Below are 24,066 nucleotides of genomic sequence, written 5' to 3' on the forward strand. Positions count from 1 at the left end.
CGACAGGAACCCATTTCTTCAGGTCAAGGATGGTGGCTGTGCTCCAAGTGGATGCTGGGGAGCGGTGGTGGGCAGGATTACGGGGCCTTGGAGGCCCCTGGGAAGGGGCAGGTTTCACTCAGTTATTGGGAGTCTTTGGTGGTAGCTTTTGGTACATGTGATGCACTGGGAGTGGGGGGCAGGCAGGTGGCCTATGTGAGTGCAGGGGGCCCCCCAGGCCTCGGTCCTAGCCTGCACTCTCACTTCTGTGGTCTGCATAGCCACTGGTGTGCGGTGTCGCACCTGGCCCTGTGCCTGGCACATGGGGAGCCCTCCACGGACATCTGATAGACCTAAATTGAGCCTCACACACAGCAGGTGCTGATGCGAGCTCCTTCACTCCCTACCCAGGCTCTAGAAAAGGAGTTGGGATGGAGGCTGGTCACTGGCTGGCCACAGAGGGGCAGTAAAGCTGCCGCTGCCCGAATCAGCAGAGGCTGAGCCATCCGCTCCACCCGGTTCCCTGCACTTGGGAGGTTGTGACGGCGGGTCACCCAGGTGATGGCACCTGTGCCTCCTCACAGCCTGGAAGAGTCTGCAGAGCTGGCCAGGATGAGGAGGGACTCTGGAGCCAAATGAGGAGGCAGAGCGGGCAGGGCTGATCCAGAGCTGTGCCTGAGGCCTATTCTGAGAGGAAGCAGGAAGGGGGCAAGGAGATGCTCAGTGTGGAGGAGGGGGAGAGGAGGGGCTGGCCCCAGGGAGCGGGCAGGGACTCAGAGAAGTGGAGAGACAAGGAGCGACCCCGCAACATCACATCTTCACCAAGGGCTCATGACACCAGGCTGAGGAGCCAGCTGGGCTGAGCCCACCATGAACCTATGTCAGTTCGGCATCCCACTCTGCAGGGAGGCATCGAGGCCCTGCCCCACGTCCAGCTCCAAGGGCCAGAGACTAGCTCAGAGGGCCAGGGAAGCCTCCCAGCCCCATCGACCTGGATGCTGAGATTTTAGCCAGGCCCTCACCTCTGTGCCTCTTTTCATTTCTTTGTTAAGTCTTGTCCTTAAGAGGTGCCAAACTAAAGCCTTCTAAAGCCTATGTTTTCCAGTAGTCACATACAGATGTGAGAGTTGGACTATTAAGAAGCCTGAGTGCCAAAGAACTGATGCTTTCTAAAAAAGAATTGCCAAAGAATTGATGGTTTTGAACTGTGGTGTTGGAGAAGACTCTTGGGGATCCCTTGGACAGCAAGGAGATCAAACCAGTCAATCCTAAAGGAAATCAACCCTGAATACTCATTAGAAGGACTGATGCTGAAGCTGAAACTCCAATGCTTTGGCCACCTGATGGGAAGAGCCAACTTACTGGAAAAGACCCTCATGCTGGGAAAGATTGAGGGCAGGAGGAGAAGGGGACGACAGAGGATGAGATGGTTGGATGGCATCATTGATTCAAGGGACATGAGTTTGAGCAAATTCCAAGAGAAAGCAAAAGAAAGGGAAGCCTGGAGCACTGCAGTCCATGGGGTCGCAAAGAATCAACAATAAAGCCATCTTCATCCATCCTCAGCCGGGGAGAGAAGGGTGGCACTAGCAACTGAGGTAATCAGGGTAACTGGGCCAGGGGTCATTTGGAGAAAGAGAGCCAAGCCAGGAGCTCAAGGTCCAGGAACTGGGAGCTCAGGATGACCTTGCTTGGGCAGACGCAGATGAGTCCAGTAGGAGGGAAGGCCAGGGAGCATGGAGACAGGAGAGTTCCAGGGCCAAGCTTTCTTGGTCCTGCTTCCCACGGAGGGTCAGGTCATCATTCCTGGATGAAGTCCACCATCTCTCCCCACCAGGAGGCCTGTGTGGAAGGGAGCACTGGGAGTGAGGTGGGTGGCAGGGCCTCCAGGGCAAAACCACCTAAGCTCTGGTTGACACACAAAGGTGAGAGGCATGTGGGAGCAGGCAGAAGGATGAAGCAGAAAGAGCCCTAGTCCCAGACACCACAGGTCATAGCCGCGGGATGACGAAAGCAGATGCCCCAGACATTGGCTCTCACCTGCTCTCAACCTGTTGTGTTCTCCTCTGCCACAACCGTGAGCTTTAGTCCCTGAATGCAAACACACTTATGTTTAGGTCTCTGGTACTAATGATGACCTTGATAGAGAAGGATATAGATGCTCCGGACTAACAATCTAGAACTCAGAACCATTCAGCCATCTCTCCAGACGCCTGACCACGGTCCACACGGCTGAGGAAGCTGGCCCCCATCACCCTCTTCAGCCTTAAGGCCCCTCAGAAGTTCCCAGACACCCCCCACCCCCTCCTTGGGAGCCTTGATCTGGCAATTCTTCCCCCCTACTACCCTTGCTGCAGTCTTGATGCCTGGCTTCCTCTCATCCTCCCCACTCTGGCCTGGTGACGCCCTTCCTAGACTCCCTCCACCCTCTGCAATATTCCCTTCCCACAGTACACACAGCCTGTCATGCTTTGCACCACATATTATTAACTACAAATATTCGTCCGTTACTAGCTAGTTAGCTCGCTGGTTAATCAGTTATTTGTTTCCTGGTTTATGTTCATGCCTCTGCCCCAACTTGCTCATAAGGACCCAGAGGGCAGAGACCTTGCTTGTCCTGCTCAGGACAGTATCTCTTTGCTCAGCACAAAATGGCACAAAGTTGTTGTTGATGAATGAACGACTGCATCTACTGGACTCATGTCCCCTGCACACAACTGAACTTGCCAGCACAGGGCAGCTCAGATGAATAAGACAGGTTTCTGTCCCTCCAGGAGCCCCCAGTGGTGGTGTCCCCTTGTTGTCAGCCTCTCCCCAACCCAGAAACTCAGCCCTGACAAATGGCCTTATTCTTCTTACTTCCTGCACCCCAGATCCCACCCCTCCATGTCTGACTTAGTTCTGGGGGCGCCTGCAGAGACTTTTCTGAGGCCCTGACCCTGCTGCTCCTACAAGCTCCATTCGTCCATGATTGGAAGTAACCTCTGGTAAAAACAGCCTTGGGGTGAATGGCAGGAACAGGGAAGACTCCCCTGGGGCAGCAGAACTTGGGGGCCCTTTACGACAATCCAGCAATGCAGCCTAGACACTTCAGTAGCTTTAGCTCAGTTTTTTCAGAGTATGAGGCCACTTGACTCCATTCTCTATGGCTGACAAAGAGGTCGAAAGAGGCTGTAAGCCCATGGAGACAGGGACCCCGTCAATGATGTTGCTTCTGCTACAAGAAACAGAAAAACCAATCTAAAGTGGCACTGAAGAAAATTTGACAGGTCAAGAAGGCTGGAGGAAGGGAAGCACTTGGCTGATCATTTCAGTGATTCAGTGACATCAACCTGAACCTGGATTCTTTCCATGTTTCAGTTCGGTTCTTCAGTATGAGAACTTTGTCCTAGGCTAGCTCCCATCATGGTTTCAAGATAGCTGCCAATTTTCTAGTCATGATACCGACACCACACAGGGAGAGAGAAGGCAACTCTTCTAATGTGTCTCTCTCTTTTTTTTTTAATTTTTGGCCTCTCAGTGTGTGAGACTTTTAGTTCCCGAACTGGGAATTGAGCCAGCAACCCCTGCATTGGAATCTTGGAAACTTAACCACTGGACCACCACTAAAGTCCCTAGTGTGTCTCTTTGGTCAGTGGGAAATCTCTCCTGGAAGCTCCTCCCCCAGCTTGACTCCCCTCACGTCCTATTGGCCAGAATTGTGTTACAAGCCTCCTTTGCACCAACCAGTGACAAGGAGTCTGGGATTTCCGGTGTTTGGCTGAGAATAATTGGGATTTATGCTTGAACCACAGGTGGAGGAGGCATGCGTACTTGCGGGCTAAACTGCTTCAGTCATGTCTGATTCTTTGCAACCCTATGACTATAGCCCGCCAGGCTCCTCTGTCCATGGGATTCTCCAAGCAAGAATACTGGAGTGGGTTGCCATGCCCTCTTCCAGGGGATCTTCCCAACCCAGTGATTGAACCTGTGTCTCTTAGGTCTCCTATGTTTGCAGGCAGGCTCTTTATCAGTAGTGCCGCCTGGGAAGCCCTAGAGGAGGCATGGACACCAGCAAATCCAAGTCCTACCAGTAAGGAAGACAACTACTGAGGAAGGGATTGGCCTCCAGGGCAGAGAGAAAAAGGTGAGACTTTAGAACCGTGGTGTCCCACAGCCCACAGGCCCCAGCACAATGGGTGTGTGGAAGACTGGAAACCCAGCGCTTGTCTGGCTAGACTCCTGGGTGACAACATAGCAACACACACCTTTTACGACACTACAGAGTGTGGACCCCGGCCAGAGCCAGAACTGCAAATTAACAGCCAAGGGGGCTTGTGAATCAGACTGGATGCCTCACCCTCTGGGCCAATGCTGTCTGGTATGGAGCACAGGGCTCCACAAGCATTTTGTCAAAGGAGTGCCCACAGGAGAGAATAAACGCTGGCCTTGACTCAGAAACGGGCCTCTGCCTCTCCAGAGGCACCAGCCCAAGCAGCTGTGGGCCTCTCCCATGGCCCCAGGAAAGACAGGAGCCTCGCTAGATGGTCAGTGAGAACTGACCCGCTCCCTGGAACTGCATCCATTTGCTGCCAAAGAGTCTTCTCAGCCTTTCACAGGCGGGCGGCTTTCCTGAAATCCAGAGGCCCTCACCCTGCCATGAGGCTCCACAGTATGGGAAGAGGCAGAAGAGCCTCTGCTCTGGTCGCATCTCCCCACATCATTAGCTGCTGTTGATGGAGAGTCAAATGACCCTTGTGTGGGAGGTGGCATGTGGAAGAATTCATATGCTTTTAGAGCCCGTTTTCCCATCTCATCATCTGCTGTTAGCTCAGGGCTGAATTAGAGCTAGTTCTTTCCGACTCCCAGCTGCAGTGTCATTTGATGTTGAAGAGAAGCCCAGGAAGGCAAAAGAACAGCCCCCAGATGGGCCAAGATGTTGCAGTCTTCAGAGATTTCAGGATGGAATCAGGCAGAGGAATGGAGGAAACCTGGAACCTGACGTTCTTTTTAATTTTCAAATTAGTTTCTTATCAGTGAGTTCATTCGATTTGCTTTACAGCTCTGTGAGACAGGCGGCCAGGGATTTTCATGTCCATTTGACAGATGAGAAAATTGAATGACTTACCCAGGTTCCCACTTTGGGTGAGTGACAGAAATGAGATTAGGATTCTCCCAGCCCTAGATATCTGGACAAAATTATAATTTAAAAAAATGCATGCACTCGCATGTTCATAGTAGCACTGTTCACAATAGCCAAGACAGGGAAGCAGCCTAAACGTCCATCAACAGAGGAATGGATAAGGAAGATGTGGTACATATATATAGTGGAATATTACTCAGCCATAAAAAGAATGAAATAATGCCATTTGCATCAATGTGGATGGACCTAGAGATGATCATACTAAGTGAAGTAAGTCAGACAGAGAGATAAACACTATATGATATTATATATATGTGAAATCTAAAATATGACACAAATGAACTTATCTATGAAACAGACACAGACTCAGACACAGAGAACAGGCTAGTGGTTGCTGAGGGTGAGGGAGGGATGGACTGGGAGTTTAGGATTAGCAGATGCAAACCACTCCATACAGAAAGGATAAACAACAAAGTCCTACTGTATTGCACAAGGAACTGTATTACTATCCAGTGATAAACCATAAATGGAAAAGAATACGAAAAATAATGTGTATATATACATGAGTCACTTTGCTAAATAGCAGAAATTGACACAACACTGTCAATCAACTATACTACAATAACATAAATTTTTTAAGGAATCATCCCAAGCCTGGTTTGTTCAGTTATACCACTCACGATGCCCTGTGGGTGAACAGATCCTGCACTGGGAGGGGAGCTGAGGTGGTCTTCTCCACGCAGGTTCCCCCAACAAATACTCCATTGTCATGAGACTCTTTCTCAAGGCATCAGGCTGTCCTCTCAGTTGGTTAAAGCTTCACCAATAAGGCTGGCTGATGTACTCTTGGTGGTGATGCAGTGCTTTGAATTTAGCTACCGAGGCCCTGTTTGAAATGTAAGATTGTGACAGGTTTTTAGCAATATATTTGCAGAGGATCATCAGAGGTAGAGAAGTCACTTGTGTCTGGTTAAAACCTTCTCTTGTCAAGGGTTCCGCATATGGTGCTAGTGGTAAAGAACCCACCTGCCAATACAGGAGATGGAAGAGATGAAGATTCAGTCCTTGGGTTGGGGAGATCCCCTGGAGGAGGACATGGAAACCCACCCCAGTATACTTGCTTGGAGAATCCCATGAATAGAGGAGCCTAGCGGGCTATGGTCCATAGGGTCACAGAAAGTCGGACACAACTGAAGCGACTTAGCACGAATGCATGCGCTTGTCAAAGACAGCTGAGGCAGGACTCTGCCCACTTGGCTCATTAACAGAAAGGATGCAAAGTCTATCTCTTTGAGATGCCCAAGAGCCCCAAGACTCCCAGCCTGCTGGCACTGCACTTATTGGGCACCTGACCCTCTGAAGGACATGTGCTCCTTGGATTGATAAGGCAAGACCCAGTTTCAGCATCCTTGGTACCCCATGGTAAGGGGCTGCTCCAGGGCCTGCTGGGACCTAAGTACCAGGCCCCATCTCAGCACCTTCAAAACCCAGCCAACGTCCACCCCTCCTTCATCCTGAGCCTCCCTTAATGCCCATCACCCTCATTCTTGGACCATCTTGGGCCAGTTCAGGATTTTAAATCCCACCTCTGTGCAGACAACCCTCGGATCTGAAACTCCAGTCGTGGACTTTCGTAATCTCCAGTCCCCCTCAACCCCATCTCCAGACTGGAACTCTCCCCTGGCCTAAGTCACAGAACTGTCCATAGTGGCCACAACCGGCTTCTGCACCTGTGCCTTCCTCTGGGAATGATGGCAAATGCCCCACCTCCAGCTCCAGTCACCACTCCACTCCCAGTCTGCTCTCCAGGCCAGTCCAGACCCCTGGGAGCCCCAGGAGCTTTGATTTCAGTCTCCAACATCTCCTCCCCTACCCCACACCCTCTTTCCCAATAGGGACACCTCTCTTTGCACCAAAATTTATCATCCTGGGTCCCATTGCCTGAGCGGTCTCCCAGCTGAAAAGGGAACCCACTGTAATATGTTAATGACTGCCCAGATCATAAATATTTGCTATATTACTAAAGATTTGTGGAGAAATGCCTTATTCAAAGGAATGAACAAAATGGAGGAGGTGGCTGCTGGCAGAGGCGCTGGGGTAGGGGTAAGGGTCTTCTATCCCTCCACCCCTCCACCCTTGGCCAGCTCCTGGCATGGCGGTAAAGAAAAAAGGACCAGAACTTTGAATCCTGATCTTCCCAGCTCTGCTCTGGGCCTAGAATTGGTGCGCACAAAGTCACCAGGTCCCCAGCTAGAGAAGACAAGGTTGCCAAGGCCAGAGTCCCATGAGCTCAGAATTCAGAATTTGGACCTTTCAAAATCTGAGCCCATTTAGACTCCAGAAAACACAACTTCTGGGCTAGAAAACACAACTTCCAGGACAGAGTGTAAAGCATCTCCTGAAAAGATCCCGCTGGACATCCCAGGGCCTGTGAGGAGTTCTGGGTACAGGAGTAATCAACCAACCTATGGAGCAAATTCCCTCCTCATTATGCACACACCAGAGTTCAGGAAAAGTTTCACACAGCGCAGCCCTGGTTCAACGAGCTGGAAAATGCTCTGAGTCATAGAGAGGCCCCAGAGGCAATCAGCCCCTTCCTGCCATCCCTACAGGCCTTTCTCTGCGGAAAAACCTGCACCAGAGGAAGCTGGCTGTGTGTATGTATGTGTTAGTTGCTCAATCAGGTCTGACTCTTTGCAACCCCATAGACTGCAGCTTGCCAGGCTCCTCTGTCCACGGAATTCTCCAGGCAAGAATACTGGAGTCGGTTGCCATGCCATTCTCCAGGGGATCTTTCTGACCCTGGGATTGAACTTGCGTCTTCTGTATTGCAGGCAGATTCTTTACCCTCTGAGCTGGCAGTGAAAGTGAAAGTCACTCAGTCAGGTCCTACTCTTTGCGAACCCAGGTATTGTACCCTGCCAGGCTTCTCTGTCCATGGGATTTTCCAAGCAAGAATACTGGAGTGGGTTGCCATTCCCGTCTTCAGGGGATCTTCCCATCCAGGGATCGAACCCAGGTCTCCTGCATTACAGGCAGATTCTTTACCAGCTGAGCCATGGGCTGGCCTTAAATCCCAGCAGCACCCCAATCAGATTTGTTCTCCAGCTCCCCTCTGAGGTCCCCTCAGCCCCCAGGGCAGCCAGGTTCCTGCCCCATGTCTACCCACCTCATCCTCCCATTCCTCCATCCCTGCGCTGTGGCCCGACCACCCTTGGGATCTCTACAATAACAATGGGCCTCCCACAACCCATTCAGGTCCATCAGGGATGAGGCTTCATCTTCCCCAGGCTTTACTTCCTCCTGAACTAGGCCTGTGCTGTCGCAGGAAGACCTTTGTGGGCCGCAGAAGCTGGAAGCCTCCCTTCCTGCTATGGAAGGACCCCCACTGAGTCCTAGGATCCTCTGCATTCATCCCAACCTACCTCATAGGTCACAGGAGAAGGAAGCTTCTCCTAAATAACTGCTCCTCTTTCAAATTCATCACCATCCTCCAGGCCTTTCTGAGATCCTCATTCCCCTGGAAGCCCTGGGCTCACAACAAACACTCCTTCCCGCGGCTTGCGTCTGTGCCCCATCAGAGTTGAGGGCAGGTTCTGCGTCTCCATCTGTCCTGGCATTTGACTAGAAGACCCAGCAAGGCAGGATCCAGCTCCTCTGAGGTCAAGAGGACAGATGCTCAAAGAAGCACAATAGTAAGGTTTTGCCTCTTAGATGCCTCTCTGAATCCCCCTTCAGGAATGGAAGATTCCAGTTGCTGGAAACACCCCCACTCCACCCACCCCATAGTCAGCTCTCTCTGCCTTACTTGCTCCCCCATAGGATACCCCTCCCTAGGACACACTCCCTTCCTCTGCAGGACTGCAGGGCTATGACCGATGAATTGGTATATCCTCAAAGCCCCTTTTAGGCTAGCCCCAGGCCTTTGTGGAGACTGCCTGGCAACTGGACACCTTCTGCACACTCCTGCATCGGCCCTTCCCTTTCATAGGGGTGTGCCTTCAGAGTGCTCCCACAAACTCCCCACAAACAAACCTTCTGTCCACCGTAGTGGGCTCCAAGGGGACAGCGCCTGTGACATATGCCAAGCAGGAGATGGAGAAAGGGCCACTTTAATAAAAATTGGTCTCTTCCAATGTTTCCATGCAAAGATCTGGAGAGCTTGGTGGAGAGCACATTTTGGTCCTCTGTGGGGAGACTTCCAATTTCCCACTGAACAGGAATCCTATTCTCTGTAGCCCAGACCCACAATCTCAGTCAGCACGTTCATGTGTGCTTAGTCGCTCAGTCATGTCCAACTCTGTGACCCTATGGACTGTAGCCCACCAGGCTCCTCTGTCCATGGGATTTCCCAGGCAAGAATCTTGGAGTGGGTTGCCATTTCCTTCTCCAGGGGATCTTTCTGACCCAGGGATTGAACTCATCTCTTCTGCATTGGCAGGCGAATTCCTTACCACTAGTGCCACCTGGTTGAGGAATAAAACAGTCCAGAATAAGCTGGGGCCCTCTTCCTGGGCCAACAGAAACTGAAGACCCTGGAAAAAGGCACATTTTTGAGGGCCAGGGTCCTGCCCAATGGCTAATGTGGCACGTTGGTACATCTTGCCATCCGAATAGAAGAGTAGCTTATATTCCCTTGAAAGGGGTGTGGAAGTAAGCAAAGTGGCCAGAGAGGGAGTGGAAGTCCTGTTTCCCCCACCCCATTCACCCCCACACTCTGATTTGAAGTTGAGCCTAGGCATCACCAAAATAAAGTTTCCGTGTCAACTTCAGAGAGTATTATTAAGTGCACAATGACTTTAGTCCTGGGAAAGTGAAAGTGAAAGTTGATCAGTTGTATCCAACTCTTTGCAACCCCATGAAGTGTACAGTCCATGGAATTCTCCAGGCCAGAATACTGGGGTGGGTAGCCTTTCCCTTCTCCAGGAAATCTTCCCAACCCAGGGATTGAACCCAGGTCTCCCGCATTGCAGGCAGATTCTGTACCAGCTGAGCTCTCAGGGAAGCCCTTAGTCCTGGGAGCCTCGGTTTACTTCCCTATGACATGGCAGCAGTGGCCCCACCCTGCCTACCTGGCACCTGAGTGAGGATGTGCTGAGAAAAATGTGCCAGCCGTGAGGAAGTGCACAAGAATAGACACCCACTATTACGGTGTTGCTGAAGTGTTTCCCACAAGCCAGTCTGCTCCCCTCTAGGTTTTCTCCTCTCGGCAGGCTAGGATCAAGCTGCACAATTGGGCTTCCTCCAGCCCATGGAACCAGCCGGGACACAGGTGTTCCCCAAAGCTGGCCTGATGAACAGAGTCTGGATTGAAAAGATCGCCACATACTCTTTCATTTTCTCCCAAGGGCCCAAAGGCAAACAGACAGATAGGAGGGTCAGTGTGACATGGAATCCAGCCCGGCTGTCAGGAGACTTCCTGTGGCATTCTTCTCCATAATTACCTCATTCCTTTGTCCTAACACCCACATCTAGCCTGTCGATTTCTGTGATGTTTGTGGTTGGGCTGAGACTTGGGTGGGGAAGAAGAAAAGGGAGGCTTTTCTTGTACACGGGACACCTGTGGATTTTATAAATAGTCCATGGAAGCCAGGGTACCACTCCTCAACATACAGACTGGGCACTGCACCAAAATGCCCAGCTGGGGGCTGTGGAGGGCTCCAGTCCAGGCTGCAGCCCACTGGTCAAGCCCTGTGCCCAGAGGGCATTTTTCTCATTCTTACAAAGATGCTCCATAGGTTAGCAGTGCCTTTGGTGTTGTTTTATAGAGGAAGAAGTTGATGCTCAGAGAAGCTAAGTAACTTGCTCAAGGTCACACAGTAGGCAGGTGATGGAGCCAGGACACAATTTCATCCCCATCTGACTGCACCCTGCTGGTTTATGCCTGACCCAGCCATACAGTTTGGCACCCAGATCACCCCTCACGTCATTGTTAGAGATCTTTTGATTTCAAATAACAGAGACCAGACCAGTAAAAGAAAGAAAAAAGAAAAAAAAAAAAACTAATAAAAGGATGCTGAAAGGCCTGGTAGAATCTGAGGAAAGAACTAGCAATCCCAACAGGAAGACCCAGGGGACAGAATTCAGGAATGTCTGGATACAGCTCTGAGGATCCCAAAGGTGGCAGTTCATGACCTTCCATCTCGAACTCTGTCATTAACTTGATTTGGTTTCCAGTCCCTTGGTTAAATTTCCTTTTTTGTTGTTGTTGGAACATGATTGGGCAGCTTGGGTCAAATGTCTGCCTTTACTTTGATAGTTTCCTGGGGTTGGGTTCCACATGAGAGTCATGACAGCCAGCAGCCTATGGCTCATAGAGCAGTTGCCATATCAGTGGCCTTAGACTCAGCAAGAGGGGCCATTGCCCTGGGCTCCATGTTTCAGAGTTCTACATATTAAACACACACACACAATTGTAATAGAGCCTTTTGAAATTTTTTAGAGAAAAAATATTTTTCTGAAGACACAAAACTTGAGATTTTTTTTACCCTTATGTTTATCATAATTCAGATTTTTTGATGGAAATATATTCATATTTTCTGCACTTTAAAAACAATTACAGGGACTTCCCTGGTGGTCCAGTGGCTAAGATCTCCTCGTACTCCCACTGCAGGGGGCCCGGGTTCTATCCATAGTCAGGACACCAGATCCCACATGCCACAACTATAGGTCTAAGATTCCACATGTGCACCTAAGACCTGGCACAGCCAAATAAATAAATATTAAATACAATTATTTTCTTTTCAACCCTTCAGGTCAGAGCTGGCCAATTTTTTCTTAAAGATTGGTATAAAAAATACTTGAGGCTTGGAGGCAATATAATCTGTCATAATTACTGTTACAGCTATGAATAAAATGTAAATAAATGTGTGTGGCTGTGTTCCACTAAAGCTGTATTTGCAAAAATGGTCTATTTATATGTTGCTTCATGTATAAGATGTTTTTTAAAGTGTTTGTTGTTTAGTTGTTAAGCCAAGGCTGATCCTTTTGCAACCCCAGAGGACCCACCAGGCTCCTCTGTCCATGGGATTCTCCAGGCAAAAATATTGGAATGGGTTGTCATTCCTTCACCAGGGATCTTCACTATCCAGGGACAGGACCTGCGTCTTTTCCTTGGCAGGCAGATTCTTTGCCACTGAGCCACCTGGGAAGCTCCTCTTTGGAGTTAAGATGAACAAAAAGAGTTCTTTGATCAAGTATGAATAAAGATTGTCAAATCACACCATGCTGTTCACTGAACATGAATATTCAAAGAAAGTCAAATCTGATGAGGTCATCGACAAACTTGCAGAAGCTAAGGCTCAAAATCAGAAGCTGTAATGTTCTTCATTACTGTGACTGGCTAATAGTTAGAAAAAAGTATTTTCCTTTTTTCAAAAAGTAGAAAACACACTGATGTGGGAGTTTGGGGTTAGCAGATGCAAACTATTATATAGACTATGGATAAAAATCAAGATCCAACTGTATAGCACAGGGAAATATATTCAATACCCTTTAACTATCACAGAAAAAAAAATACAAAAAAGAAAAAATAGATGTAACGGCTTCCTAGGTGGCTCAGTGGTTAAAAAAAAAAAAGAAATCTGACTGCCAGTGCAGGAGCTGCAGAAGTTTTAGGAGACATGCATTCAGTCCCTGGGTCAGAAAGATCCCCTGGAGGAGGAAACAGCAGCCCACTCCAGTGTTCTTGCCTGGGAAATTCCATGGACAGAGGAACCTGGTGGGCTACAGTTACTGGGGTCACAAAAAATCGGACACAACTGAGTGACTGAACACATGCACACTTATATATAACTGAATCACTTTGCTGTACAGCAGAAATTAAGACAACATTGTAAATCAAGCATACTTCAATAAAATAAATTTTTAAAAAAATACACTGAAGTGACTTAAATATGATTCCATTACTCTTCTCCTTTCCTCTCTCCCAGGTCTGTTAAGTGCTGAGAAAACTCCAGAAGCATAGGCTCTGGTAAAATAGTTTCTCCTGAGGGCAGGTTTTGTTAAGAAGAACAGGGTTTGGGGAGGGATAGATTGGGAGTTTGGGACTGACATGCAGACACACACCGCTGTATTTAAAATAGACAAATAAGGACCATTACTGCACGGCACAGGGAACTCTGCTCAACACTCTGTGGTAACCTACATGGGAAAAGAATCTAAGAAAGAACGTACATACGATGAATCACTTTGCTGTACGCCTGAAACTAACACAACATTGTTAATCAACAATATTCTACTATAAAATAAAAATTAAAAAAAAAGGAAACAATATGCTCTAGTATATTCCAAAACAGTTCTTTTCCCTTCTCCCTACTGGAATGTGAAGAGGTTTCTTTCTCTGATGACCTAGTGGAGCTCCCAGAGGCAAAATTTACAATAATGGACTCCCCACCCCCCACTTCCCTTTGAGTGGGTCTCCCGGCAATTTTTAAGTCTCTGGCTTATCCACAGTGAGCCTTCAGCAATATGTCAGTCAGTTTCCCTACCCCATCCCTGGTTCCTGCAGAGATATCAGCTCATGGGTTTCTGCTCAGGAAGATTCTGATTCTCTGTTCTGCCAGTCAGTCTCTTCAATGTGGGGAGAGCTATTTATCCTGGGTCCCCAGTTCTCTGAGAGATTTCAGAAGAGTTGTTGATTTTTTTTTTTTTAGAGCATTCAGCTTTTTTATTTATTAGGATGAAGGGGGGAGGCATCTAAGTTCCTTAAATTCTGGCCAAGAAAGCATGTGTCCTATCACCTTCTCTTTTTCACTGAATTAATTTTATTTCTATTTAAAAGATATTTACCAACATGATCACTAGAAAAATGTGTTTCACTATGTGCTTTTCTGGTCATTATTATTCATTTCCTGATTCTTTTCTGAAAAGAATCTTGTTACATAGAAGAAAGGGATTTGAGAAAAAGATCCACTCTGGGAGGCAGAATGGTGGTCCCAGCTCGTGCTGATTCATGGGAGCCAACAGTGAAATCTCTTTTCTGCTCTGTGTTCAGTGACATCCTGTTGGTAGCTTGAGATCAGCCGCAGGGGTAGTATTTATACCACAGAAATGCAAACACTATAAATCAGGGCTCCCCGAAGCCTGCCAAGAGAGTTGGTTGTTAAATACACACCATCACACCTCATATTCTGGGTATTAAATACTCTGAAAAAGTGAAAGTCACTCAGTGGTGTCTGACTCTTTGTGACTCTATGGATTGTAGCCCACCAGGCTCCTCTGTCCATGGGATTCTCCAGGCAAGAATACTGGAGAGGGTTGCCATGCCTTCCTCCAGGGAATTGTCCTGACCCCGGGGTTGAACCTGTGTCTCTTACATCCCCTGGATTGGCAGGCAGGTTCTTTACCACTAGCACCACTTGGGAAGCCCTATCTGGTCTATACCCTCCTTTAAATATTTTTTATTGGAATACAGTTGATTTACAATGTTGTGCTAGCTTCAGGTATATAGACAGTGATTTAGTTATACATATATTCATTTTCTAAGATTCTTTTTCACATATAGATTATCACAGAATATTGGGTAGAGTTCCCTGTGCTATATAGAGTAGGTCCTTGCTGGTTATCTATCTTATGCACTGTAATGTCTGTATGTTCATCCCAAGCTCCTGCTTTGTCCCCTACCCGTGTTTACCTTTTGATAACCATACGTTTGTTTTTGAGGTCTCTGAATCTGTTTCTGTTTGGTAAATAAGTTTGTGTGTATCATTTTTAAATGACATTGCGCATACGAGTGATATCATGTATTTGTCTTTCTCTGTCTGACTTACTTCACTTAGTATTATCATCTCTAGGTCCATCCATGTTGCTGCAACATGCAAAAAGGCAAAATGTTTGTCTGAGGAGGCCTTACAAATAGCTGAGAAAAGAAGAGAAGCTAAAGGTGAAGGAGAAAAGGAAAGGTAAACCCATTTGAATGAGGAGTTCCAAAGAATAGCAAGGAGAGATAAGAAAGCCTTCCTAAGAGATCAATGCAAAGAACTGGAGGAAAACAATAAGAATGGGAAAAACTAGAGATCTCTTCAAGAAAATGAGAGATATCAAGGGAACATTTCATGCAAAGATGGGCACAATAAAAGACAGAAATAGTATGGACCTAACAGAAGCAGAAGATACTAGAAGAAGTGACAAGAATACACAGAAGAACTAGACAAAAAAGATCTTCATGACCCAGATAACCATGGTGGTGTGGTCACTCGCCTAGGCCCAGGCATCCTGGAATGCAAAGTCAAGGGGCCCTTAGGAAGCATCTCTATGAACAAAGCTAGTGGAGGTGATTGAATTCCAGTTGAACTATTTCAAATCCTAAAAGATGATGCTGTGAAAGTGCTGCACTCTATATGCTAGCAAATTTGCAAAACTCAGCAGTGGCCACAGGACTGGAAAAGGTCAGGTTTCATTCCAGTCCCAAAGAAAGGCAATGCCAAAGAATGTTCAAACTACCTCACCATTGCATTCATCTCACATGCTAGCAAAGTAATGCTCAAAATTCTCCAAGCCAGGCTTCAATAGTACATGAACTGTGAACTTCCAAATGTTCAAGCTGGATTTAGAAAAGGCTGAGGAACCAGAAATCAAATTGCCAATATCTGTTGGATCATTGAAAGAGAAAGAGAATACCATAAAAAACATTCACTTCTGCTTTATTGATTACACCAAAGCCCTTGACTGTGTAGATCACAACAAACTGTGGAAAATTCTTAAAGAGATGGGAATACCAGACCACCTTACCTGCCTCCTAAGAAATCTTTACGCGGGTCAAGAAGCAACAGTTAGAACCAGACATGGAACAACAGACTGGTTCCAAATTGGAAAAGGAGTACATCAAGGCTGTATCTTGTCACCCTGTTTATTTAACATATATGCAGAGTACATTATGAGAAATGTTGGGCTGGATGAAGCACAAGCTGGAATCAAGATTGCTGGGAGAAATGTCAATAACCTCAGATATGCAGATGACACCGCGCTTATGGCAGAAAGCAAAGAAGAACTAAAAAGCCTCTTGATGAAAGTGAAACAGGAGAGTGAAAAGGCTGGCTTAAAACTCAACATTCAAAAAATGAAGATCATGGCATTTGGCATTCCCCTTCACTTCATGGAAAATACATGGGGAAACAATGAAAACAGTGAGAGACTTTATTTTGGGGGGTTCCAAAGTCACTGCAGATGGTGACTGCAGCCATAAAATTAAAAGATGATTGCTCCTTGGAAGAAAAGCAACGACCAACTTAGATAACATTAAAAAGCGGAGATATTACTTTGCTGACAAAAAGCCTGTCTAGTCAAAGCTATGGTTTTTCCCCGTAGTCATGTATGGATGTGAGAGTTGGACTATAAAGAAAGCTGAGCACCAAAGAATTGATGCTTTTGAACTGTGGTGTTGGAGAAGACTCTTGAGAGTCCCTTGGACTGCAAGGAGATCCAACCAGTCCATCCTAAAGGAGATCAGTCCTGAATATTCATTGGAAGGACTGATGCTGAAGCTGAAACTCCAACACTGTGGCCACCTGATGCAAAGAACTGACTCATTGGAAAGACCCTGATGCTGAGAGGGATTGGGGGCAGGAGGAGAAGGGGACGACAGAGGATAAGATGGTTGGATGGCATCACCAACTCGATGGACATGAGTTTGAACAAGCTCCAGGAGTTGACGTTGGACAGGGAAGTCTGGCGTGCTGCAGTCCATGGGGTCTCAAAGAGTTGGACATGACTGAGTGACTGAACTGATGTTGCTGCAAATGGCAAAATTTTGTTCCTTTTATGGCTGAGTAGTATTCCACTGTATTTTTGTACCACATCTTCTTTATCTATTCTTCTGTCGATGAATATTTAGGTTGCTGCCATGTGCTGGCTCTTTTACCTCATGCTGCAATGAACATTGGGGTACATGTATCTTTCTGAATTATAGTTTTCTCTGGATACATGCCCAGGAGTGGGATTGCTGGATCATATGATAGTTCTATTTTTATTTTTTTAAGGAATCTCCATACTGTTCTCCATAGTGGCTGCACCAATTTACAATCCCACAAGTATGCAGGAGAGTTCCCATCTTTCCACACACTCTCCAGCATTTATTGTTTGTGGACTTTTTTGATGATAGCTATTCTGACCAGTGTGAGAGGAGATAGCTCCTTGTATCTACCCGCTTTAAATAGTGAGGCAATTTGCAGGCCAAACTCAATTTTATGTCTTGGTGGAGCAGATAACTCCCAGCTAACATGGAGAACAGGCCGCATGACCTTCTGACATCTTCTGGTGGGATATATCATTTCTCTACCTGGCCCAGGATAATGCCAAGGGCTCCTTGTCAAGACAGAGAAGAGTTGCTTGCTGAGCAGATCATTGCATTACCCCCAAATCTTAGGGTTTCTGCTGATTCTCCAATCCATGATCTATTAAAGCAGCTTGGCACCATTGGATCTATTGGGTTATAAAGGTCCAAAGAGCAGAGCCACTTACATTAGAGCCTGGACCAGCCTAAGAGGCTTCTCTGCTGCTGAGTCCCACTCAGAACCGGGAACCTTGCAGCTCACTTAATAAATGAATCAGAAGAGCCCAACCAAACATAACATTTGGTTCTTTCCATGTTCCTTCTGAAGTCCAAAGGAGTTCACAAAGCATCATACCTCCTTCATTGTAGTAGTGGGTCAGAGCATGCGTGCTAAGTCGCTTCAGTCATGTTTACTCTTTATGACCCTGTGGACCATAGCCTGCCAGGCCCCTCTGTCCATGGGATTCTCCAGGCAAGGATACTGGAGTGGGTTGCCATGCCCCCCTCCAAGGGGTCTTCCCAGAGATTGAACCTGCATCTCTTATTGCATCTCTTCCTGCATTGGCAGGCGGGTTCTCTACCACAAGTGTCACCTGGAAGCCTATAGTAGTGGGTGTAGTGGATCAACTTCTTCACTTTGGAGGGAATATCTCAGTATATCAGAGACACTAGAACCCAGAAACTCCAGTGAGGTAGCCAAGCGCCTGTATTTTTATGTGATTCATTGCCGATCCTATAGTGCACATGTGTCTTGCAAAAGCATTTAAGTATCTGTTACTTTCTGCTCTCTATGACCTGTGGGCTTGAGGTCAGCAATGCAGTGCACAGCATCGTGACATGTATAGGATGAGAACATTACAGTGAATTGTACCACGGTGCCAGGAAACTGATGTCATCCAGAGAGCAGTTCGTGAAGATGCACTGATCCTTTTCAGGGGAAATCCAACTACTGAATTCTAGATGCCTTTGTGCTCAGAGGGGCTCCAAAACAGAAACATTTACTAGCTGTGATGCCACAGGCTGTGTCACATCATCAAGATAACCTTGTCTAAAATAACAGATGAAATTGAAATCACCATCTGAATAAGCTTAAATGATGTGTGGTTACTCTGCAAGATGGATCTGTGGATCTGTGTCCTGTACCAACTAAATAGGCAAGCTCTGTGAGAGTGTAATTGAAATCACTCCTGTGAAATTTTTCTCAAATGTTCCATGTTGGCACGAATATCTGAAATGCCCCAAGGATGTGGCATTGTATGGGCTGATAGCTTTGACAAGGAAGTAGAATTCTGGAAGTTTCTATACTTGGTCCTTCCCCACTGTAATTGTAACTATTCCACAAACCAGGGAGACCATCTGGAGATTCTGTCAATTCTCAAGCATGTCCCCCGTCAAACTAGTGACTCAAAACTTTGGCAAATAAGCGCGGGGTAGGTTCTGGTTCCTATTGCCTTCATTGAGGTGAATTGAGTCAAAACTCCAATTATGGAGACTTCCCTGGTGGTCAGGGCTTCCCACGTGGTGCAGGGGCAAAGAATCTGCCTGCCAAAGCAGGAGACATAAGAGATGCAGGTAGGAAATGGCAACCGACGCCAGTATTCTTGCCTGGAAAATTTCATGGACGGAGGAGCCTTGCAGGCTACAGTCCATGAGGTCACAAAAAGTAGGACACAACTTAGCATGTGTGCACACATGCCCTAGTGCTCCAGTGGTCAATACTCTGCACTCCCAAAGCAGGGGGCCCAGGTTCAATCCCTGGTCAGGGGACTAGATCCCACATGCCACAACTAAAGATTCTACATTCCACAACCAAGACCTGGTGCAGCTGATAAATATGTAAATAGTTTTTAAAACCCTCCAGTTATCACCTTAACCTCAAAATCCTCTAGCTGGTAGACCAGAGTGTGGTTCTGAGTTTCCAGGAATCAGTCTTTGCTCGGAGTCATTGTTCAGTAGCCCTTTTTCCAGTGCAGAAATACCCAGCCAGTGACCCAGGTTACCTTGTAGTAGGTCAGGAGGAAGATTCACATTCCTGAAAGGTCCTGCTTTAAAGGTGATAGATTCTTTCCATAGGTTCTGGGTCTATGCATTGAATCAGGTCTAGGGATTGACAGGTTAAGAGGCCACGTCACTCTGTCGTGGTGACCCAAGTCAGGTCCAAGAGGATCTTAGCTTACTACCTGTCTATTTCAGCCTAAGATCCCTAAAATCAAAGCCACAGCAAGGTTCCTGTAAGTCAGGTCACAGTCATTCCAGTCCCACACTCTCCAATGGTCACCAAGTTTACTGCCTCTAATGATCCAGTGCCACTGCCCGGCCTCTGCCCCTCAGGCTCCTCCATCCTTGAAATCAGTGCCTGTCCAACCATGTCATCTCTGAATCCATCTCTGGTCTTCAGAGAACAAGCATCACAGCATCTTCCAAGGATGCTAGCACTCCCCTCACCAACGTGTTCCTGGTATATGAGGTGTCCCCTTAGAGAACAAAATTAAAGGAGGATTCCTGCATAATTGATTCACTTCAGAATCATCATTTTATGGGGAATTTCTGACATTTTGGTGGTGGCTGCACTGAGTCCAGGTTTTGATCAAAACCACAGAAGGCAACTACCTCCAGTTGCCTGGGCGACAGGTTGAACCCAACTCTCTGGGAAGGCCCCCTTGGGTAACCCCTGCTGTAGAGCCAATGGTTTGAAAGATGCTTAGAAATGGAATCCACAAAACATACTGATAGTGTGGTGTGGAGTGTGAGGAAGAGGAGATTTCAGAGATGATGCCCCAGTCTTGTCAGGAGAAGCTGGTGGATGGTGGTGTCCTTTCACGAGGATGGGGATGCAGACTTGAGGTCAGTGCTGCCGAGATGCTCACATAGCAGAAGTGGATGAGTGGCTGAAGGATGTAAGCAATGCCTCAGCTCACACAGCTGCTAAGGGACCATGTGGGCCTGAGTCCACGCTCCACAGATTCCAGAGCCCAAGCTCTGCCCACCCCCACTTCCTCTGCCACCCCTCTACCAAGTCTGCCTCACTCTAGGCAGTAATTTGGAGGATTCCAGGCTAAGCCGTTAACATACTTTTGAAACTCAGTTCTCCTGGCATCCCTGTGAGGTGGACTCAATCATCCCCAATATTCCCGATGAGGAAACTGAAGCTCAGACAAGCTAATTAGCTGCTTCAGTCTACACATGGCTGGTGCTGGCTCTTACACTGTGTCTAACCAGGCTGTTAGGAAGATCACAAGAGAAAGGGTTTGTGAAAGTTCTTTGAAATATTTGCTTCCCCGGGTATAATGCAAAATCAGCTCTCTATGGTTCTCTCTGTGGCTTCTTGCTCAGCAGCAGGGCAACTCTGGTGAGTGCTATGCCCAAGGAGACTTTTACTGTGGCTCAGAAGTGGGTACCCAGGGTTCACCCTATGACTTCAAGAGAGCGGCCAACAGCCGTGGCCCTGCTGCCAAGTTTATGGGAGGCTAAAGCTGCCATAGGCTTGCTCCAGTCAAGTGTCACTGTCCTGCTCAGCCTGCTCCTATGGAAGGGGCTGGGCCAGGGCAGGGGAGCGGATTTGAGGCTGGTGGATTTGGTGGGGTTTTGCAGTGGCATGGTTTCCCGTCCCTGCCCAATGGAGGAAGGGATTGCCTCTTACAATGGTTGATTTTACACATCAATTTGACTGGGCTATGGGATGCCCATAGAGGTGTCAAAAACCATTTCTGGGTGTGTCCAGGAGGGTATTTCTATCAGAGATTAGCATTTGAATCAAGGGACCAGTAAGACCACTCTCACCCATGCAGATGGGCATCACCCCATCCATGGATGGCCTAAGTAGAACAAAAAGATGGGGGAAGGGGGACTTCCTTGGTGGTCCAGTGGTTAAGACTCCATTCTCCCAATGCAGGGGGCACAGGTTTAATCCCTGGTTGGGGAACTGAGATCAAGCATGCTATACAGCATGGACCTAAAAAAAAAAAAAAGATGGGGGAATATTTGATCTTTCTGCTTGACCTGGGATGCATATCTTCTGCTCCCTGACATTGGCTCCCCTGTTCTTGGTGCCATGGAACCTGGCCTGACACCAGCAGCCCCCACCCACCCACCCACCCACAGATAGCGGGTTCTCAGGCCATTCAGCCTCAGACCCGGAGCTCCACCATGGGTTCTCCTGGCTCACAGCCCTTCCAACTTGGGCTGAACTCCACTTTCTGGTTCTTCATCTTGAAGATGGCAGACCATGGGGCTTCTTGGCCTCCCTAATCACAGGAGCCAATCCCTATAATAAGGGAGGGGTCAGAGTGAAGGGCAAATACACTTGCATCCAGCTGAGGACCCCCACATCAGCGTCCTGCAGCTGCAGGAACCAGGGACCACTTGTCCCTTCCAGCCTTCTCTCCTGGCCCCATCCTGAGGGTGCCTGTGTCTAGAAGGCAGAATGGGGTGAGGCAGGAAGGAGTGCTTGTCTCAGAAGAGGCCCCTTTAGGTCCTCCCAGCTATGGGGTCAAGTCTGAGTGTTGTCAGAAGGGGGAACCCCTTCTAGGGCCTAAGAGTAGGATCTTGCTTAACACTTGGAAATGGATTGTCCAAGGAGACCGACAAAGCAAGAGACTGTATTGGGAGGGGTGCACAGGCAGAGAGCAGCAGGGTAAGGGAAACTGGGAGAACTGTTCTGCCACGTGGCTCACAGTATCGGGTTTTATGGTCATGGGGTTAGTTTCCAGGTTGTCTCTGGCCAATCATTCTGACTCAGGGTCCTTCCTGACAGCAAGCACATGGCTCAAACAAGATGGATTCCAGAGAAGAGGAGTCTGGGAAGTTGGTAGGACATATAGATTGGCATCTCCTCCCTCCTTTTGACCTTTCCTGAGTTCTTCCAGTGGGTGGCAGCTTGTTAGCTCCTTGTTCCTTGCCTCCTGTTGTAAGATAACTCATGCACATGGTTACTGTGGTGCCACGGCAGGTGGTTTCAGTCAGCGACTCCCCTAACATGAGTGGGGAGTGAGATGTATTGAGTTTGGGATGGAAGGCTTAAACCAGAATCTTCTACCAACCAAAGGTTGCTTAATTGTGCTTGCCTGTGTGCCAAGTCGGTTCGGTTGTGTCCAACACTTTGCCACCCTATGCACAATAGACCACCAGGTTCCTCTGTCCATGGGATTCTCCAGGCAAGAATACTGGAATTGGTAGCCATGCCCTCCTCCAGGGGATCTTCCCAACCCAGGGATCAAACCTGCATCTCTTCCATCTCCTGCATCGGCAGGCAGTTTCTTCCCCACTAGCACCACCCTGGAAGCCCACTTAATCCGCTTACTACATTGCTAAGGATTCAACAAAACTTGCTTGCTGACAGCCATGAATCGAAAGTTAAACCTTTCTAAACTGACCCTCTTCCATGAAACTCCTCCTAGACGATCTGGAACATGGCCCACCCTGGAGGACGCTGCTTCCTACACCTCACTATGAAGGGGATCCTGCAGGTCCCAGTTCCTTCCTGTTAGCCTTGGCTGTGACCCCAGGCCCTGCAGCCAGTATAGAGAGAAGAGGAGGAGATGCTGGCTGGGAGCTCCATGACAGCATTCCCACCCCTGGTGACAGCGACCAGATGGCAAAGCCCTGTCCCGGGATCACCCAGCGCTCACTGCCAGAAAGCGCCTGTCCATCACAGACCAGCCAATTAGCCCTCCAGGACTGCTGTTTGCAGCCCAGGGCTTGGTTCTTTAAGCCTCAGCATTTTCGTCGGCTGTTTCTCCATCAGAGATGGATGTGAAAAAACCAAACTACACCTTGGCGTCTTGGGAGGATTCTGCACCTTCCTTTGGCCTCTGCCCAGACTCCGTGGCCCAATGGCCCTGCACACAGAGACCAGCAGTCAGCGCCAGCACCATGACCACAGCCACCTGTAGTCAAGGCCCAGAGGTGGGAACCAAGCCTCACTCATTTCAGCACAATAAGGCCAGCCTGCATGTTTGGTCTCCCAGGAAAGCCAGACATGGTCCTCGGCAGCTTCTGTCACTTCCTGTCTTTAAGCTTCGCGTGAGTGGAGGCTCAGGGTTGCCCCACCCCAGGTCCAGCCCTCAACTCCCTGCAGGACCCACATGAGCAAGGGCTCTAGACCAGTCTAGTCCAAGCCCAGGCTCAGAGTGGGTACAGGAGGTGGTGAGGGGTCAGAGAGCCTGGAGCTGTCCTCTCGAAGGCTTTGTGCAAGGAGCAGCAAGTCCCAAAGAAGGATGAGGTTCTGGACAACGCAGGCAGCAGGCAGGGCCTGCAGGCAGAGCACCCAGGATGAGACTTATCGATGTGTGGGGCAAAATTCCAGGGAGGTTTCCTGCATCCAGTCCCTGTGCTACAGCTGAGGATGAGACCACAGTGGGGTCAGCAGGATTGTGCCCTCAAGAGCTTCTTATCTGGGAAAATACAGGAGAGGGAGCAGCCCAGACCACGGGAGTGGTCCCAGCCAAGTGTTTGTGGTGTGTGTGTGGTGGGCAGGAGCGGGAGCAGTGCGTGCCAGAGGGCTCCCAGGTGGGCCTGGATGAGGCCCTGCCTTACTCACCTGGCCATGTCCACTGCTGCAGCTTCACCCTCTCCATCCCTTTCAGCCTCAACTGAATCCTTCCTCCTCCACAACTTCCTTCTTTGGTGCCTTGGCCAGTACCATCCCATGGACCCCAAATGCTGTTTCCCATCTCTGCCTGGCAAACCCCAACTT

At 48.4% G+C, this 24,066-nt stretch overlaps 1 long non-coding RNA gene across 1 annotated transcript in view; it reads right to left on the reverse strand.

The window, feature by feature from the left end:
• The window catches only part of LOC105003578, a 67,963-nt gene that overhangs the window by 445 nt on the left and 43,452 nt on the right, over positions 1 to 24,066 (reverse strand). The window lies entirely within an intron of this gene.

This window comes from Bison bison, unplaced genomic scaffold (assembly GCF_000754665.1).
Source record: "Bison bison bison isolate TAMUID 2011002044 unplaced genomic scaffold, Bison_UMD1.0 scf7180017864471, whole genome shotgun sequence".
NCBI classification, from domain to species: domain Eukaryota; kingdom Metazoa; phylum Chordata; class Mammalia; order Artiodactyla; family Bovidae; genus Bison; species Bison bison.